The sequence below is a fragment of the Orcinus orca genome, chromosome 13 (assembly GCF_937001465.1).
Source record: "Orcinus orca chromosome 13, mOrcOrc1.1, whole genome shotgun sequence".
NCBI lineage: Eukaryota > Metazoa > Chordata > Mammalia > Artiodactyla > Delphinidae > Orcinus > Orcinus orca.
Window position 1 is genome coordinate 24,736,351 of NC_064571.1, and position 13,620 is coordinate 24,749,970.

Genomic DNA, 13,620 nt, shown 5'->3' on the forward strand with positions numbered 1-13,620 from the left:
CTGTTTTCTAACGGACGAAAAAAATGCCTATATTATAAGTTCTATTTCTCCTGCTTTCTGGCAGTATCATGCTCAGAGTAGTGTCCTGGCAAGCAAGTCAGGATACTTAGGTTCTGAAATCTGGTAAGGATACTAACATAATGAGAGAACTTGAACAAGTCAACCCGACCTCTCTGAGCCTCAATTTCCTTCCTCATGAAATGAGACTGTGAAAACAGAAGTTCTCTAAGGACCTCCTAGTTCTAAAATGCTCCCAGTCTAGGAAACAGCATAGAAGTCCATACTAGTGCAGGCTGAAAGGAAAGATAGGTCAGGGAGAAGGTTGCTTCCAGCCTAGAGAACAATGTCTGAACCACACCACTTGGGTCTTCTGCCCATCTATGCCCAACATGGGAGCACAGGCAGCTAATACAGAAGAGTGTAAAACTGCTCAGTCCTTGCAACCATCATAACAGTCTGATTTTTGGTTTCTCAGTAAGTATTGACACTAGAGGTATCCGGATAGCAAGAAACTTAAGATAATGCTGTTCCTCAAACATAGTGAGAATTTATCAATGTCCCTGACTTTTTCATTACCCTCTTGTTCTTACAGAAAATTTCCAAAATCCATCTCGACTTGGAACTCTGAATTCTCTGCAGCACTCTCTTCCTGGGGTGAGCAATGCAACTTCCCTAACAGGAAGTGTCTGCAACTTCTCCAGAGTCTCTGCTCCTGCCGTCAGTTCGGCATCAGCTACTGCTACCTCTTTCCAGACACTCATGGGTAGCGCCTACCTTCACCAACAGTCTAGCACAACTATGTTATCTGGAGTTACTGACCAGAGCCAGACGTCCACTTCAGCTGCTTCCTATCTGGGTGTTCTTGACTGGGACATCACAGGAAGCACCGAAAAGAATTCTCCTTCACTCGGAGACTTTACTCTGGCAGTCACTGACCAGCACACAGCTGCTTCCTCCATGTTTACGGCAGCCCAGTATGATAAAACTGCAGACACCAATAACATGGTCCCTCTATATCCATCACCTTCTGCCAGGCTTGCTCAGGGAACACCATCTCAGATTCCAAATCAGGGACACAGCCTGTCACTTCCCTACCAGGAAGGAAGCCAGGTGTATTACTATAACCAAGGCACATTGGGGTCTTTACTGAATGGAGAACTTGGCTCCTGCCTGCAATCCTATGGCTCTGTGTCATACACAGGAAGTAGGGCCTCTGTGCAACCGAAAGTGGTAATGGTAATAAAGGAGATTCAGCCCACAAATATCCAACCACCAGCTTCCACCTCTGGAATCTACTACCCTGTGTCTGCTCAACCCGTCACAGAAACAAGTTTTCAAGGTGAGTACAAACAGCAAGAAAGTTGAACAATGAGGTCAGCATTCAAAAGTGGGGTCAAATCTACAGCTGGGAAGTGGTGTACAGACAGGTAGAATTTAGATCCTGAGCCTTTAATAACCACTACCTTCGCTCAGGGCTCTCTGGTTTTAGACTCTATATAAGAACAGCTAGGGCTTCCCTGGTGGCGCAGTGGTTAAGAATCCGCCTGCCAATGCAGGGGACACGGGTTCGAGCCCTGGTCAGGGAAGATCCCACAGGCCGTGGAGCAACTAAGCCCATGTGCCACAACTACTGAGCCTGCATTCTAGAGCCCGTGAGCCACATCTACCGAAGCCCACGCGCCTAGAGCCCGTGCTCCGTAGCAAGAGAAGCCACCGCAATGAGAAGCCCGCACACCGCAACCAAGAGTAGCCCCCGCTAGCCGCAACTAGAGAAAGCCCGTGCACAGCAATGAAGACCCAGTGCAGCCAAACAAATACATACATAAAATAAGTAAGTTCAAAAATAAATAAATAAAAATAAAATTTTTAAAAAAGAACACCTAATTCAGGTTGGAAGGTGGGAGGGACACTCTAAATGTCATCTATGCTGCATGTACAAGAACCCCGAGAGCATACCAAGAGGTACCACATTTTTCACTGCTGTAGCCGATCATTCCCCCTGTACTACCACACTGTATCACTCCCTTCCCTGATGTACTGCCACAGTCTCTTTGGAAGGTGTTTCAGAACTCTTGTTATCATAGTGCCAGTTTAACTGTCCTCACTTCCCTAATTTATACCAGGATTTAAGACCTTGTGGTCCGGGATCCTGTCCAGAGCAAGCAGGCTAAGACTCTGTCCTTGTTTATTTATTTCATCAGGAAGGGCTCTACTCCCTCTCCTAGTTCATGGTGTGAAGTGTTCTTAGCCTCTCAGGAAAGTGGGGAGAATTGAAAGGACTCTATAAGAGAATGCTAGGCTTTGTAAAATATTTCGTTTCTTTAAAAAATAAGACTCATTTTTTATTTGACTTTGAACAATCCTAGGAAATACAAAGAAAGCCAAGAATCGGTGACATGAAATGATCACCAGTAAGAATTACAACAGTCACCGCTTATCTCGTAGCATAGGGCACTGTCCGTGATCCTTAAGAAGAGTTACTAGAAATGCCTTGCCCATCTTGCCCCTAAACACCAACACATCAATCATGTACCTTGAAAGGTACATGAGTGCTGTGTTGGTGTTTAGGGGGAGCATCTCACTTACCAGGGACTGACTTCTACCTTGATTCCTTTGTAGGGATGGAGACTTCCCTGGTGACGAAAAATTCCCTGGGATTGCAACCTCCAAGCCAGACATCTTGTGTGACACAAACTCAAGAACTCCCCAGGTCCTGCAGGAGCAGAAATATCCAGATACTTGAGAGTAACCCACCACCTGAACTTGGGGACATTTCAGGGACAGCTCCAGTCCAGAGCGCCAGTAGTCTCCTGGCCCTGCCTCCAGCTCCAAGCCAGGGACAAATAGAGAGTGAGCACTTGGAGGATATGAAAACCAAGCTTTCAAAGCCTCTGGATGCCTACAGATCCCAAGAGAAAACCAAGAGCCTCCACTACTCCCTTTAGAAATCCCTGATATTCAGCAGCTCCTGGCCTGCACTGATGCATCCCCTTAGCCAAGAGGAGCAGCCTGCTTCTGAAAATGCTGATCTGGGAAAGAACAGCCTGAGTCTTGAGGACCTAGGGACACCTGAAAATGGGATGGAATCTAGCAGTGGTTTTGCAGACATTACTACACTGGCGGAGGATATTCACCTTCCCCAGCTCTTTAATTCTTTGAAAGATCTTGATCCAAAGGTCCCAACAGGATCAAAGCCAAAGACACTCAGAGCCTTTAAGGTGAATCAGAGCCTTTAAGGTGAATCAGGTGCAGGAAAAGCCAAGTGTCATAAAGGTTCCCTCTGCTCAACCCAGGAAGAACAAACATAAAGCCTCTGAGCCTATCAGTGGTGCTCCCAAGGCCAAAATCCAGCCAAAGAATCCAGAGTGCCTGCTAGGGGGAGAAGTGCTTCTATGCCATGCTGCAGTCAGGGACAGCGCTCCTGTGACCACGGCCAAGCATTCCAAAGGCAAACCTCAGAAAGCCGCATCCAGAAAGATCAGCAATACTCAGAGCCACGGGCAGGAAAGCACCTCAAGGACCAAACGAAGGAAGAAGGCTGATGAGAAAAAGCAGTCAGGGAACAAAGTCAAGGCAGAAGAGAAGCCAACAATTCCCCAGACGAAGCGAAGGAAGCAGCAAACTGAGCTTATCCAAGAGAGCTTTAAAAAGCCTCGAACCTCCCTAGGCATGTGCAGGCTGGCGTCTGTGAAGGTTTTTCATGCACTGGGGGAGAAGAATGATAAGAAAACTGGGCTCTCTTCCTGTCGGGTCTTGGGAAATTCAAGCAACCCTAAACACCCCCAGCTATCCAGCCATGGAGGTATACCCCACCTGAGGGTAAGAGTCCTGAGAAAACTCAAGTCGAAGCCCAGAAACCAGACAGCAGTGCTGGAAAACAGTGTCCATCTCCATCCCAGTAGGAGCTGCCGCCTCCTGGGAAGGTCAAGTTGATACCTCTGCCGTTTTCTGCCTGGGACAAGCCTCAATCTCGACCTGCTCCGCGGAGGCCACAGTCTCTGGCCTCACATCGGCCTGCTGTGGCTGAGTGTGCCCAGCCTGTTTCTACTAACTCAGCTCAACCTCCAGGATTGAAGAGGGTAGAAATGACTCTTTAAATTTACCAGTTGGACTGAGCTATATGTGAACTCTAGGTAATAGCGTGGGAACTGCACAAGCAAAGTGAGACACTGAAGATTCCAATGGTAATAGCCGTACTGTTTTCTAACGGACGAAAAAAATGCCTATATTATAAGTTCTATTTCTCCTGCTTTCTGGCAGTATCATGCTCAGAATAGTGTCCTGGCAAGCAAGTCAGGATACTTAGGTTCTGAAATCTGGTAAGGATACTAACATAATGAGAGAACTTGAACAAGTCAACCCGACCTCTCTGAGCCTCAATTTCCTTCCTCATGAAATGAGACTGTGAAAACAGAAGTTCTCTAAGGACCTCCTAGTTCTAAAATGCTCCCAGTCTAGGAAACAGCATAGAAGTCCATACTAGTGCAGGCTGAAAGGAAAGATAGGTCAGGGAGAAGGTTGCTTCCAGCCTAGAGAACAATGTCTGAACCACACCACTTGGGTCTTCTGCCCATCTATGCCCAACATGGGAGCACAGGCAGCTAATACAGAAGAGTGTAAAACTGCTCAGTCCTTGCAACCATCATAACAGTCTGATTTTTGGTTTCTCAGTAAGTATTGACACTAGAGGTATCCGGATAGCAAGAAACTTAAGATAATGCTGTTCCTCAAACATAGTGAGAATTTATCAATGTCCCTGACTTTTTCATTACCCTCTTGTTCTTACAGAAAATTTCCAAAATCCATCTCGACTTGGAACTCTGAATTCTCTGCAGCACTCTCTTCCTGGGGTGAGCAATGCAACTTCCCTAACAGGAAGTGTCTGCAACTTCTCCAGAGTCTCTGCTCCTGCCGTCAGTTCGGCATCAGCTACTGCTACCTCTTTCCAGACACTCATGGGTAGCGCCTACCTTCACCAACAGTCTAGCACAACTATGTTATCTGGAGTTACTGACCAGAGCCAGACGTCCACTTCAGCTGCTTCCTATCCGGGTGTTCTTGACTGGGACATCACAGGAAGCACCGAAAAGAATTCTCCTTCACTCGGAGACTTTACTCTGGCAGTCACTGACCAGCACACAGCTGCTTCCTCCATGTTTACGGCAGCCCAGTATGATAAAACTGCAGACACCAATAACATGGTCCCTCTATATCCATCACCTTCTGCCAGGCTTGCTCAGGGAACACCATCTCAGATTCCAAATCAGGGACACAGCCTGTCACTTCCGTACCAGGAAGGAAGCCAGGTATATTACTATAACCAAGGCACATTGGGGTCTTTACTGAATGGAGAACTTGGCTCCTGCCTGCAACCCTATGGCTCTGTGTCATAACAGGAAGTAAGGTCTCTGTGCAACCAAAAGTGGTTATGGTACTAAAGGAGATTCAGCCCACAAATATCCAACCACCAGCTTCCACCTCTGGAATCTACTACCCTGTGTCTGCTCAACCCGTCACAGAAACAAGTTTTCAAGGTGAGTACAAACAGCAAGAAAGTTGAACAATGAGGTCAGCATTCAAAAGTGGGGTCAAATCTACAGCTGGGAAGTGGTGTACAGACAGGTAGAATTTAGATCCTGAGCCTTTAATAACCACTACCTTCGCTCAGGGCTCTCTGGTTTTAGACTCTATATAAGAACAGCTAGGGCTTCCCTGGTGGCGCAGTGGTTAAGAATCCGCCTGCCAATGCAGGGGACACGGGTTCGAGCCCTGGTCAGGGAAGATCCCACAGGCCGTGGAGCAACTAAGCCCATGTGCCACAACTACTGAGCCTGCATTCTAGAGCCCGTGAGCCACATCTACCGAAGCCCACGCGCCTAGAGCCCGTGCTCCGTAGCAAGAGAAGCCACCGCAATGAGAAGCCCGCACACCGCAACCAAGAGTAGCCCCCGCTAGCCGCAACTAGAGAAAGCCCGTGCACAGCAATGAAGACCCAGTGCAGCCAAACAAATACATACATAAAATAAGTAAGTTCAAAAATAAATAAATAAAAATAAAATTTTTAAAAAAGAACACCTAATTCAGGTTGGAAGGTGGGAGGGACACTCTAAATGTCATCTATGCTGCATGTACAAGAACCCCGAGAGCATACCAAGAGGTACCACATTTTTCACTGCTGTAGCCGATCATTCCCCCTGTACTACCACACTGTATCACTCCCTTCCCTGATGTACTGCCACAGTCTCTTTGGAAGGTGTTTCAGAACTCTTGTTATCATAGTGCCAGTTTAACTGTCCTCACTTCCCTAATTTATACCAGGATTTAAGACCTTGTGGTCCGGGATCCTGTCCAGAGCAAGCAGGCTAAGACTCTGTCCTTGTTTATTTATTTCATCAGGAAGGGCTCTACTCCCTCTCCTAGTTCATGGTGTGAAGTGTTCTTAGCCTCTCAGGAAAGTGGGGAGAATTGAAAGGACTCTATAAGAGAATGCTAGGCTTTGTAAAATATTTCGTTTCTTTAAAAAATAAGACTCATTTTTTATTTGACTTTGAACAATCCTAGGAAATACAAAGAAAGCCAAGAATCGGTGACATGAAATGATCACCAGTAAGAATTACAACAGTCACCGCTTATCTCGTAGCATAGGGCACTGTCCGTGATCCTTAAGAAGAGTTACTAGAAATGCCTTGCCCATCTTGCCCCTAAACACCAACACATCAATCATGTACCTTGAAAGGTACATGAGTGCTGTGTTGGTGTTTAGGGGGAGCATCTCACTTACCAGGGACTGACTTCTACCTTGATTCCTTTGTAGGGATGGAGACTTCCCTGGTGACGAAAAATTCCCTGGGATTGCAACCTCCAAGCCAGACATCTTGTGTGACACAAACTCAAGAACTCCCCAGGTCCTGCAGGAGCAGAAATATCCAGATACTTGAGAGTAACCCACCACCTGAACTTGGGGACATTTCAGGGACAGCTCCAGTCCAGAGGGCCAGTAGTCTCCTGGCCCTGCCTCCAGCTCCAAGCCAGGGACAAATAGAGAGTGAGCACTTGGAGGATATGAAAACCAAGCTTTCAAAGCCTCTGGATGCCTACAGATCCCAAGAGAAAACCAAGAGCCTCCACTACTCCCTTTAGAAATCCCTGATATTCAGCAGCTCCTGGCCTGCACTGATGCATCCCCTTAGCCAAGAGGAGCAGCCTGCTTCTGAAAATGCTGATCTGGGAAAGAACAGCCTGAGTCTTGAGGACCTAGGGACACCTGAAAATGGGATGGAATCTAGCAGTGGTTTTGCAGACATTACTACACTGGCGGAGGATATTCACCTTCCCCAGCTCTTTAATTCTTTGAAAGATCTTGATCCAAAGGTCCCAACAGGATCAAAGCCAAAGACACTCAGAGCCTTTAAGGTGAATCAGAGCCTTTAAGGTGAATCAGGTGCAGGAAAAGCCAAGTGTCATAAAGGTTCCCTCTGCTCAACCCAGGAAGAACAAACATAAAGCCTCTGAGCCTATCAGTGGTGCTCCCAAGGCCAAAATCCAGCCAAAGAATCCAGAGTGCCTGCTAGGGGGAGAAGTGCTTCTATGCCATGCTGCAGTCAGGGACAGCGCTCCTGTGACCACGGCCAAGCATTCCAAAGGCAAACCTCAGAAAGCCGCATCCAGAAAGATCAGCAATACTCAGAGCCACGGGCAGGAAAGCACCTCAAGGACCAAACGAAGGAAGAAGGCTGATGAGAAAAAGCAGTCAGGGAACAAAGTCAAGGCAGAAGAGAAGCCAACAATTCCCCAGACGAAGCGAAGGAAGCAGCAAACTGAGCTTATCCAAGAGAGCTTTAAAAAGCCTCGAACCTCCCTAGGCATGTGCAGGCTGGCGTCTGTGAAGGTTTTTCATGCACTGGGGGAGAAGAATGATAAGAAAACTGGGCTCTCTTCCTGTCGGGTCTTGGGAAATTCAAGCAACCCTAAACACCCCCAGCTATCCAGCCATGGAGGTATACCCCACCTGAGGGTAAGAGTCCTGAGAAAACTCAAGTCGAAGCCCAGAAACCAGACAGCAGTGCTGGAAAACAGTGTCCATCTCCATCCCAGTAGGAGCTGCCGCCTCCTGGGAAGGTCAAGTTGATACCTCTGCCGTTTTCTGCCTGGGACAAGCCTCAATCTCGACCTGCTCCGCGGAGGCCACAGTCTCTGGCCTCACATCGGCCTGCTGTGGCTGAGTGTGCCCAGCCTGTTTCTACTAACTCAGCTCAACCTCCAGGATTGAAGAGGGTAGAAATGACTCTTTAAATTTACCAGTTGGACTGAGCTATATGTGAACTCTAGGTAATAGCGTGGGAACTGCACAAGCAAAGTGAGACACTGAAGATTCCAATGGTAATAGCCGTACTGTTTTCTAACGGACGAAAAAAATGCCTATATTATAAGTTCTATTTCTCCTGCTTTCTGGCAGTATCATGCTCAGAATAGTGTCCTGGCAAGCAAGTCAGGATACTTAGGTTCTGAAATCTGGTAAGGATACTAACATAATGAGAGAACTTGAACAAGTCAACCCGACCTCTCTGAGCCTCAATTTCCTTCCTCATGAAATGAGACTGTGAAAACAGAAGTTCTCTAAGGACCTCCTAGTTCTAAAATGCTCCCAGTCTAGGAAACAGCATAGAAGTCCATACTAGTGCAGGCTGAAAGGAAAGATAGGTCAGGGAGAAGGTTGCTTCCAGCCTAGAGAACAATGTCTGAACCACACCACGTGGGTCTTCTGCCCATCTATGCCCAACATGGGAGCACAGGCAGCTAATACAGAAGAGTGTAAAACTGCTCAGTCCTTGCAACCATCATAACAGTCTGATTTTTGGTTTCTCAGTAAGTATTGACACTAGAGGTATCCGGATAGCAAGAAACTTAAGATAATGCTGTTCCTCAAACATAGTGAGAATTTATCAATGTCCCTGACTTTTTCATTACCCTCTTGTTCTTACAGAAAATTTCCAAAATCCATCTCGACTTGGAACTCTGAATTCTCTGCAGCACTCTCTTCCTGGGGTGAGCAATGCAACTTCCCTAACAGGAAGTGTCTGCAACTTCTCCAGAGTCTCTGCTCCTGCCGTCAGTTCGGCATCAGCTACTGCTACCTCTTTCCAGACACTCATGGGTAGCGCCTACCTTCACCAACAGTCTAGCACAACTATGTTATCTGGAGTTACTGACCAGAGCCAGACGTCCACTTCAGCTGCTTCCTATCCGGGTGTTCTTGACTGGGACATCACAGGAAGCACCGAAAAGAATTCTCCTTCACTCGGAGACTTTACTCTGGCAGTCACTGACCAGCACACAGCTGCTTCCTCCATGTTTACGGCAGCCCAGTATGATAAAACTGCAGACACCAATAACATGGTCCCTCTATATCCATCACCTTCTGCCAGGCTTGCTCAGGGAACACCATCTCAGATTCCAAATCAGGGACACAGCCTGTCACTTCCGTACCAGGAAGGAAGCCAGGTATATTACTATAACCAAGGCACATTGGGGTCTTTACTGAATGGAGAACTTGGCTCCTGCCTGCAACCCTATGGCTCTGTGTCATACACAGGAAGTAAGGTCTCTGTGCAACCAAAAGTGGTTATGGTACTAAAGGAGATTCAGCCCACAAATATCCAACCACCAGCTTCCACCTCTGGAATCTACTACCCTGTGTCTGCTCAACCCGTCACAGAAACAAGTTTTCAAGGTGAGTACAAACAGCAAGAAAGTTGAACAATGAGGTCAGCATTCAAAAGTGGGGTCAAATCTACAGCTGGGAAGTGGTGTACAGACAGGTAGAATTTAGATCCTGAGCCTTTAATAACCACTACCTTCGCTCAGGGCTCTCTGGTTTTAGACTCTATATAAGAACAGCTAGGGCTTCCCTGGTGGCGCAGTGGTTAAGAATCCGCCTGCCAATGCAGGGGACACGGGTTCGAGCCCTGGTCAGGGAAGATCCCACAGGCCATGGAGCAACTAAGCCCATGTGCCACAACTACTGAGCCTGCATTCTAGAGCCCGTGAGCCACATCTACCGAAGCCCACGCGCCTAGAGCCCGTGCTCCGTAGCAAGAGAAGCCACCGCAATGAGAAGCCCGCACACCGCAACCAAGAGTAGCCCCCGCTGGCCGCAACTAGAGAAAGCCCGTGCACAGCAATGAAGACCCAGTGCAGCCAAATACATACATAAAATAAGTAAGTTCAAAAATAAATAAATAAAAATAAAATTTTTAAAAAAGAACACCTAATTCAGGTTGGAAGGTGGGAGGGACACTCTAAATGTCATCTATGCTGCATGTACAAGAACCCCGAGAGCATACCAAGAGGTACCACATTTTTCACTGCTGTAGCCGATCATTCCCCCTGTACTACCACACTGTATCACTCCCTTCCCTGATGTACTGCCACAGTCTCTTTGGAAGGTGTTTCAGAACTCTTGTTATCATAGTGCCAGTTTAACTGTCCTCACTTCCCTAATTTATACCAGGATTTAAGACCTTGTGGTCCGGGATCCTGTCCAGAGCAAGCAGGCTAAGACTCTGTCCTTGTTTATTTATTTCATCAGGAAGGGCTCTACTCCCTCTCCTAGTTCATGGTGTGAAGTGTTCTTAGCCTCTCAGGAAAGTGGGGAGAATTGAAAGGACTCTATAAGAGAATGCTAGGCTTTGTAAAATATTTCATTTCTTTAAAAAATAAGACTCATTTTTTATTTGACTTTGAACAATCCTAGGAAATACAAAGAAAGCCAAGAATCGGTGACATGAAATGATCACCAGTAAGAATTACAACAGTCACCGCTTATCTCGTAGCATAGGGCACTGTCCGTGATCCTTAAGAAGAGTTACTAGAAATGCCTTGCCCATCTTGCCCCTAAACACCAACACATCAATCATGTACCTTGAAAGGTACATGAGTGCTGTGTTGGTGTTTAGGGGGAGCATCTCACTTACCAGGGACTGACTTCTACCTTGATTCCTTTGTAGGGATGGAGACTTCCCTGGTGACGAAAAATTCCCTGGGATTGCAACCTCCAAGCCAGACATCTTGTGTGACACAAACTCAAGAACTCCCCAGGTCCTGCAGGAGCAGAAATATCCAGATACTTGAGAGTAACCCACCACCTGAACTTGGGGACATTTCAGGGACAGCTCCAGTCCAGAGCGCCAGTAGTCTCCTGGCCCTGCCTCCAGCTCCAAGCCAGGGACAAATAGAGAGTGAGGCACTTGGAGGATATGAAAACCAAGCTTTCAAAGCCTCTGGATGCCTACAGATCCCAAGAGAAAACCAAGAGCCTCCACTACTCCCTTTAGAAATCCCTGATATTCAGCAGCTCCTGGCCTGCACTGATGCATCCCCTTAGCCAAGAGGAGCAGCCTGCTTCTGAAAATGCTGATCTGGGAAAGAACAGCCTGAGTCTTGAGGACCTAGGGACACCTGAAAATGGGATGGAATCTAGCGTGGTTTTGCAGACATTACTACACTGGCGGAGGATATTCACCTTCCCCAGCTCTTTAATTCTTTGAAAGATCTTGATCCAAAGGTCCCAACAGGATCAAAGCCAAAGACACCAGAGCCTTTAAGGTGAATCAGGTGCAGGAAAAGCCAAGTGTCATAAAGGTTCCCTCTGCTCAACCCAGGAAGAACAAACATAAAGCCTCTGAGCCTATCAGTGGTGCTCCCAAGGCCAAATCCAGCCAAAGAATCCAGAGTGCCTGCTAGGGGGAGAAGTGCTTCTATGCCATGCTGCAGTCAGGGACAGCGCTCCTGTGACCACGGCCAAGCATTCCAAAGGCAAACCTCAGAAAGCTGCATCCAGAAAGATCAGCAATACTCAGAGCCACAGGCAGGAAAGCACCTCAAGGACCAAACGAAGGAAGAACGCTGATGAGAAAAAGCAGTCAGGGAACAAAGTCAAGGCAGAAGAGAAGCCAACAATTCCCCAGACGAAGCGAAGGAAGCAGCAAACTGAGCTTATCCAAGAGAGCTTTAAAAAGCCTCGAACCTCCCTAGGCATGTGCAGGCTGGCGTCTGTGAAGGTTTTTCATGCACTGGGGGAGAAGAATGATAAGAAAACTGGGCTCTCTTCCTGTCGGGTCTTGGGAAATTCAAGCAACCCTAAACACCCCCAGCTATCCAGCCATGGAGGTATACTCCACGTGAGGGTAAGAGTCCTGAGAAAACTCAAGTCGAAGGCCAGAAACCAGACAGCAGAGCTGAGAAAGAGTGTCCATCTCCATCCCAGTAGGAGCTGCCGCCTCCTGGGAAGGTCAAGTTGATACCTCTGCCGTTTTCTGCCTGGGACAAGCCTCAATCTCGACCTGCTCCTGGGAGGCCACAGTATCTGTCCTCTCATTGGCCTGCTGTGGCTGAGTGTGCCCAGCCTGCTTCTAACTCAGCTCAACCTCCTGCAGTGAGTTCATCCCACCCAGCTCCTGCCTCTTTGCCAGGTCCTGCCAAACCATCTCAGCCAACTATGACTAACCAACCCAACCGGGTTGGACCGACCATACGCAGCCTAGTGTTCCTCAGTCTGCTGCTCCTAGGCCTGCACCCTACGGAACTTCATCTTGCACTTCTCTCCAGTGGGAGCCTGTTCCCCCTGCTGTGACTAAGCGCCAGTCCCCACCCAAGCTCCAAACCCCTTTCTACTGCAAGATTTCAGCAAGCAAGCAGTTCCATGGAGGGAACCCTATGTTCCTGAGCCAGTAATGTCAAAGCCCACCGAACACGAGCAGAGGCCAGAGCGGGAGGCCATAAAGAGATGGGCTCAACAAGAACATATTGCTGCCAAATACACCTCTTTGTGGAAAGTGCAATTTTTCATTGAGAGGGAAAAAGAAATGGAAATTGCTGACTACTACGGATACGTAAAGTCAGAGCTGCTAGGAGTGTTGGTGCCACCTTGGGGACCAGCTGCTCTTCCATATACAGATAAGACAGGTATAAATTTCTGTATTTATTTTGATATATTTTAAAACAATAAACTGAATAAATAAATGTAATAGAATTCATAGGTGAGTAATAAAACTTTTGAATTTTGAGATGCTGCTAACTGTGGTGTGTTTTTTTTTTGTTTGTTTTTTGATGGGGTTGGAATCAAAGTCTGCATGAGAAAGGAAGGACTGAAAGTTGGATGGGAGAATGAAGGAAAGGGGTAAAAACAGAGGAAAGAGAAAGGAACTTGGCCCAGGGCTAGGAAGCCCAAAAGGCATTTATGGATTTATGAAAGGAAGCAGGAGTGGGGATGAAATGGAAGAAGTAAAAAGCATGGTGAGTGGTCAGGGGTGAAAAAACAAAATTTGAGTAGAATTGAAGATGACAGAAGGTGAGTCTAGGTTCACTAGGAGAAACAGAAAAAGTCTCTTGGGGAGGCTGGCCTTAAGTCTCACAACCACCAGATAGGTATTTAAGAAAACAGGAGGTTCAGGACACATCTCTGAAAGGTTTGAGTTGCCTTATCCAGGTGTGATTATAGTGGGGGGATAGGAAATCTACCAGAGAGGTGGCTAGGGCTCAGAGTTATCCTAGGGGCAGCTGACGACAGGGGCACAGCCAAGGAACTGCTGCATCAGGAGGCCCACGAGCAGGGCCTGATAT

At 47.4% G+C, this 13,620-nt stretch overlaps 3 pseudogenes; all 3 read left to right on the forward strand.

Annotated features, from left to right (window-relative positions):
• The first annotated feature begins 68 nt into the window (after positions 1-68).
• Positions 69-4,097, forward strand: LOC125960881 (uncharacterized protein C2orf78-like; annotated as a pseudogene).
• Positions 4,098-4,264: 167 nt separating this feature from the next.
• On the forward strand, positions 4,265-8,292 carry LOC125960882 (uncharacterized protein C2orf78-like; annotated as a pseudogene).
• Positions 8,293-8,459: 167 nt separating this feature from the next.
• LOC125960293 (uncharacterized protein C2orf78-like) lies at positions 8,460-13,270 on the forward strand (annotated as a pseudogene).
• The last annotated feature ends 350 nt before the right edge of the window (positions 13,271-13,620 follow it).